The following is a 6536-nucleotide window of genomic DNA, read 5'->3' on the forward strand; positions in this document are numbered from 1 at the left end:
GAGGGGCTAGATGGCCTACTCCTGTTCCTAATTCTTATGTTCTTATGTATGTTCTTATGTATCCACTGGAATTTAGAAGAATGAAAGGGGATCTCATAGAAACATATAACAGTTTGACGGGATTGGACAGGTTAGAGGCAAGAAGAATGTTCCCATTGCTGGGGAGTTCCAGAACCAGGGGTCACCGTCTAATTCAGTGGTAAACCATTTAGGACCGAGATGAGGAGAAACTTCTTCACTCACAGAGTGGCTAACCTGTGGAATTCTCTATCGCAGAAAGTTGTTGAGGCTAGTTCGTTATATTCAAGAGGGAGTTAGATATGGCCCTTACGGCCAAAAGGATCAAGGGGTATGGAGAGAAAGCAGGAAAGGGGTACTGAGGTTGAATGATCAGCCATGATCTTATTGATTGGTGGTGCAGGCTCGAAGAGCCGAATGGCCTACTCCTGCACCTAATTTCTATGTTTCTATTCTCTATCAACCTGCCCCCCCCTCCCGATTATCAAAATCCACAACAAGGCCTTGGACAACGTGGACCATTTTCCATAACTAGGGAGCCTACTGTCAACAAGGGAAGATGTCGATGATGAAGTCTAACAGCGCCTTTAGTGCGCCAGTGCAGCCTTCGGTAGCCTGAGGAAGAGAGTGTTTGAAGACAAGGACCTCAAACCAGGCACCAAGCTCCCGGTCTACAAAGCAGTAGTGATACCTGCCCTCCTATATGGCTCAGAGACATGGACTATGTACAGCAGGCACCTCAAAACACTGGAGATGTATCACCAATGCTGCCTCCGCAAGATCCTGCCAATCCACTGGCAGGATAGGTGCACCAACATCAGTGTTCTCGCTCAGGCCAACATCCCCAGCATCGCAGCATTGACCGTGCTCAATCAGCTCCGATGGACGGGCCACATCGTCCGCATGCCCGATACGAGACTCCCAAAACAAGAGCTCTACTCGGAACTCCGGCACGGCAAGTGAGCCCCAGGTGGGCAGAGGAAACCGCTTCAAGGACACCCCCAAAGCCTCCTTGGAAAAAGTGGAACATCCCCACCGACATCTGGGAATCCCTGGCCCAAGTCCGCTCAAAGTGGAGAAAAAGCATCCGGGAAGGCGCCGAACACCTCGAGTGTCTTCACCGGGAGCAAGCGGAAGCCAAGCGCAAACAGTGGAAGGAGCGCACGACAACCCAAGCATCCCACATGTAGTGTATGAATAAAGAGTCTGACCAGATACTGTGAGCTCAAAGTAAAGTGTGACCTTAGTATTTTATTGCCGGTCTCCAGAGTGCCTCTCCAGCCTGTGAGGCCTCCTTAAGTACAGGTGCTCCCAAGGGATTGTGGGATCTCTTGGGACTCCAGGGGATGAGCCCTCTGGTGGTTAAACAAGGTATTTACAGGTTTACATATATAACACTCCCCCCCCCCCACCCCCCCACCACCCAAAAGTCAATAGTGTAACTATTTACAAGGTGAGTCGATCTGGGGCCTTGCTTTCCCTGGTTGATCGTCTCGGTGCAAATGCTGGTTTTGGTGAGTTGTTTGTTGGGCCCTCACTGGGCTGCTGTGCAGCTGGCCTTGCTGGGCTGCCTGGTGTGGTGAGTCCTGCTGGGCTGCTGCGGGTGATGGGTTCTGCTTCGTGGTCAACTGCTGTGTCAGTTGCCACTGGTGTGTGTGTTGGGGGGGGTCAAAAAAGGTCGGGTCCAATGTTGGTTGCTCTGGATAGTCCGTGAATCTGAGTTTGGTTTGCTCCAAGTGTTTCCTGTAGATGAGTCCATTTGAAAGTTTGACCCGAAACACCCTACTCTTTGGCCACGACAGTGCCGGAAGCCACTTGGGACCTTGTCCATAGCTCAACACAAATACAGGATCATTAATCTCAATTTCATGTGACACATTTGCACTATCATGATATGTACTTTGTTGAAGCCGTCTGCTCTCTACCTGTTCGTGTAGATCAGGGTGGACTAACAAGAGCCTTGTCTTAAGTGCCCTTTTCATGAGCAGTTCAGCGGGTGGAATCCCAGTGAGCGAGTGGGGTTTTGTGTGGTAACGAAGCAGGACTCAGGATAGGCGAGTAAGCAGTGAGCCTTCAGTTACCCTCTTCAAGCTCTGCTTGATTGTTTGCACTGCTCTCTCTGCCTGACCATTGGATGCTGGTTTGAAGGGGGCAGATGTGACATGTTTGATCCCATTGCGGGTCATGAACTCTTTGAACTCGGCACTGGTGAAACACGGCCCATTGTCACTCACAAGGACATCAGGCAGGCCGTGCGTGGCAAACATGGCCCGCAGACTTTCAGTGGTGGCAGCAGACGTGCTTGCTGACATTATCTCACATTCAATCCATTTCGAGTACGTGTCTACAACCACTAGGAACATTTTTTCCAAGAACGGGCCTGCATAGTCAACATGGACCCGAGACTACGGTTTGGAGGGTTAAGACTTAGTGGTGCCTCCCTGGATGCATTGCTTAACTGTGGACATGTGCTACATTTGTGCATGCTGGACTCTAAGTCCGCATCGATACCGGGCCACCACACGTGGGATCTGGCTATCGCTTTCATCATTACGATGCCTGGGTGGGTACTGTGGAGATCACTGATGAAAGTGTCCCTGCCCTTCTTGGGGACCACTACCCGATTACCTCATAGAAGGCAGTCTGCCTGCATAGACATTTCATCTTTGCAACGCTAGTATGGCTTTATTTCTTCCTGCATTTCTAATGGGACACAGGACCAGCACCCGTGAAGCACACAGTTTTTTTTACTAAGGACAGTAAGGGGTCCTGGCTCGTCCAGGTTCTAATCTGTTGGGCGGTAACAGGTGATTGCTCACTCTCGAATGCTTCCATTACCATAACTAAATCTGCGGGCTGTGCCATTTCCACCCCTGTGGTGGGCAATGGCAGCCTACTGAGAGCATCGGCACAATTTTCTGTGCCTGGCCTGTGGCAGATGGTGTAGTTGTATGTGGACAACGTGAGCGCCCATCTCTGGATGTGGGCCGATGCATTCGTATTTATCCCCTTACTTTCAGAAAAGAGGGATATCAGTGGCTTATGGTCAGTTTCCAATTCAAATTTGAACACAAACAGATATTGATGCATTTTCTTTACCCCATAAACACACGCTAATGCTTCTTTTTCAATCATGCTGTAGGCCTTCTCAGCCATAGACAGATGCCTGGATGCATAAGCAACTGGTTGCAATTTCCCAGATTCATTAGCTTGTTGCAATACACACCCAACACCGTATGATGACGCATCACATGCTAGTACCAAACATTTACATGGATCATACAACACAAGCAATTTGTTTGAGCATAACAGTTTTCTAGCTTTTACAAAGGCATTTTCTTGGCTTTTAGTCCATACCCATTCGTCTCCTTTACGCAGTAAGGCGTGCAGTGGTTCTAACAGTGTGTTGAGACCCGGTAAGATGTTACCAAAGTAGTTCAGGAGTCCTAGAAACGAACGCAGCTCCGTCACGTTCTGTGACCTCGGTGCGTTCTTGATTGCCTCCATCTTCGAATTGGTTGGCCTGATGCCGTCCGCCACGATTCTTCTCCCCAGGAACTCCACTTCGAGCGTTTTAACCTGAGCCCCACGCGATTGAGCCGACTAAGAACCTCCTCCATGTTCTGCTGATGCTCGACTGTGTTCCGACCTGTAACCAAGATGTAATCCTGGACGACTGTCCTGTATTCAACCATCATTGTAACCCATGTATAAACTGACCTAAGTTGTACACCATGAGAACACTGACCAAGTGGTGGTGAACTTGTGGGAGACACTCCTAACCTGGACTTTCAGGCATAAAAGGGGAAGCTCCACCCACCTTCATCACTTGAGTGCTAGCAAATAAAGGTTACTGGTCACAGAGTGACCTTCTCTCAAGTATGGGCCTCGTGTGCATTTATACTGTATAGTAAGGACATATTATTGGCGACGAGAAACTGGGATTTAAACCACGCGAGCATGGCCACTAGCAGCACAGACGAGAGGTACTGTGTTGGTGATGATTGGGACGATTTTATTGAGAGACTACAGCAAAGTTTCGACACTAAGGAATGGTTGGGACAGGATTCGGCCGACAAACGCAGGGCTCATCTCCTGACAGTTTGTGGATCCAGGACATACTCCCTGATGAAGAACCTTCTAGTGCCAGAGAAGCCGGCGGACAAGACGATTGATGAGCTCAGTAAGTTTATCGGGGAACACCTTAAACCGGCGAGCAGCATGCACATGGTGAGACACCGGTTTTACACGCACCGGCGGCGAGAAGGGCAAAGCGTTCCAGACTTCGTGGCAGATCTCCGGCACCTGGTGAGCCTATGTAAGTTCCCAGATGTATGCAGAGCGGAGATGCTGTGAGACTTTTTTAATGAGGGAATCGGGCACGCTGTGAGTTTCAGGAAACTGATTGAGACCAAAGACTTGACCTTGGAAATAGCGGCCTTGATGGCCCAGGCTTTTATCTCGGGGGAGGAAGAGATCAAAATGATTTTGACAAAAATCTGAGCTCAAATGCAGCAAATGGACAGGGAGTCAACATTGTTAAAGCGGCACACAGTTCCCCAGGCAGACAGGGGCAATCGGACATGCCCCAACATATAGTCGAACCCAGAGGGGGAATTCAAAAGACAATGGCTAACTGAACGGCGATTCACGCCATCGCAAGGGACAATGCGGCCAGTAATGGGGCCATCAACACCTGTTAATGGTGCACTTAAGGACAGTCACAGAGACAGTCAGAGACGATCGACTGGTAATGGACCTTTTGTTTCCAACAACGGCTCATGTTGGAGGTGTGGAGACACACACCCAGCCAGAGTTTGCAGGTATCAGTATTATACCTGCAGAAGTTGCAACATCAGCGGTCACTTGGCGCATATGTGCATGAAGACTGCAGCCAGGTTAATGTATGAGGAGGACGGGCCCGATGTAAGCCCAACGAGGCCAAATGAATACTGGGGGAAATCGCTGAAAGCTGAAGTTCAGCGAGTTCATGTGGAGCACATATACAGTTCATACACCAGGACGCCACCGATAATGATGAAAGTGCTCCTCAGTGGCATCCAAGTATCAATGGAGCTAGACACAGGGGCCAGCCAGTCCCTGATGAGTATCAAACAGTTCAAAAAGTTGTGGCTGTCCAAGGCCAGGAGGCCAAAATTATCGACGATTGATGCACAGCTACGGACATATACAAAGGAGATCATTCCGGTGCTAGGCAGCGCCATGGTAGTCATGACCCACAAAGATTCGGAGAACAGGTTGCCACTCTGGATTGTCCCGGGGGACGATCCCGCACTACTGGGGAGGAGTTGGCTTGCTGTCATGAACTGGAAATGGGGCGAAGTCAATGCAATTTCTTTGGTGGAGCAAGTATCATGCTCACAAGTCCTGGACAAATTTGACTCGTTATTTCAGCCCGGTATTGGCACTTTCATGGGGGCCAAGGTAGTGATTCACATAAACCCGGACGCCAGACCAGTACACCACAAGGCCAGAGCAGTGCCGTACGTGATGCGGGAAAAGATAGAAGGCGAATTGGACCACCTGTTGAGGGAAGGCATCATCTCGCCAGTCGAATTCAGTGACTGGGCGAGCCCGATTGTGCCGGTGCTCAAGGCGGATGGGTCGGTCAGGATATGTGGCAATTACAAGGCCACCATCAATCAGGTGTCACTCCAAGACCAGTACTCACTACCGAGAGTGGAGAACCTCTTTGTGACGCTATCCGGTGGCAAACTTTTTTCAAAATTGGACCTGACCTCAGCTTACATGACCCAGGAGCTGGCGAGTGAGTCGAAGAAGCTGACCACCATCATGACACACAAGGGGTTGTTTGAGTACAACAGATGCCCATTCGGGATTCGTTCGGCCACCGCGATCTTTCAACGAAATATGGAAAGCCTCCTCAAGTCGATTCCAGGGATGGTGGTTTTTCAAGACGACATCCTCATCACGGGTCGCGATACTGAAGAACATCACCACAACCTGGAGGAGGTGCTACGCAGACTGGACCGGGTAGGGCTGCGACTGAAAAAGGCGAAGTGCATCTTCCTAGCTCCAGAGGTAAAATTTCTGGGGATGAGGGTAGCAGCAGACGGGATCAGACCTACTGCATCCAAAACAGAAGCGATCCAGAGAGCACCCAGACCCTGTAACATGATGGAGCTGCGCTCGTTCCTGGGGCTCCTGAACTATTTTGGTAACTTTCTTCCCAAATTGAGCACGCTGTTAGAGTCACTACATGTGCTCCTACACAAAGGTCGTGATTGGGTCTGTGGGGACAGCCAGGAAAGGGCTTTTGATAGAGCACGCAATTTGTTATGCTCCAACAATCTGTTAACGCTATATGACCCATGTAAGAAACTTGTTTTAACGTGCGATGCGTCGTCCTATGATGTCGGGTGTGTGTTGCAGCATGTCAATGCCAAGGGTCAATTACAGCCGGTAGCTTATGCCTCCAGAAGTCTGTCCCAGGGAGAAAGGGGCTACGGGATGGTAGAAAAGGAGGCGCTTGCATG

Source organism: Pristiophorus japonicus, chromosome 9 (assembly GCF_044704955.1).
Source record: "Pristiophorus japonicus isolate sPriJap1 chromosome 9, sPriJap1.hap1, whole genome shotgun sequence".
In the NCBI taxonomy this organism is placed as follows: Eukaryota; Metazoa; Chordata; class Chondrichthyes; family Pristiophoridae; genus Pristiophorus; species Pristiophorus japonicus.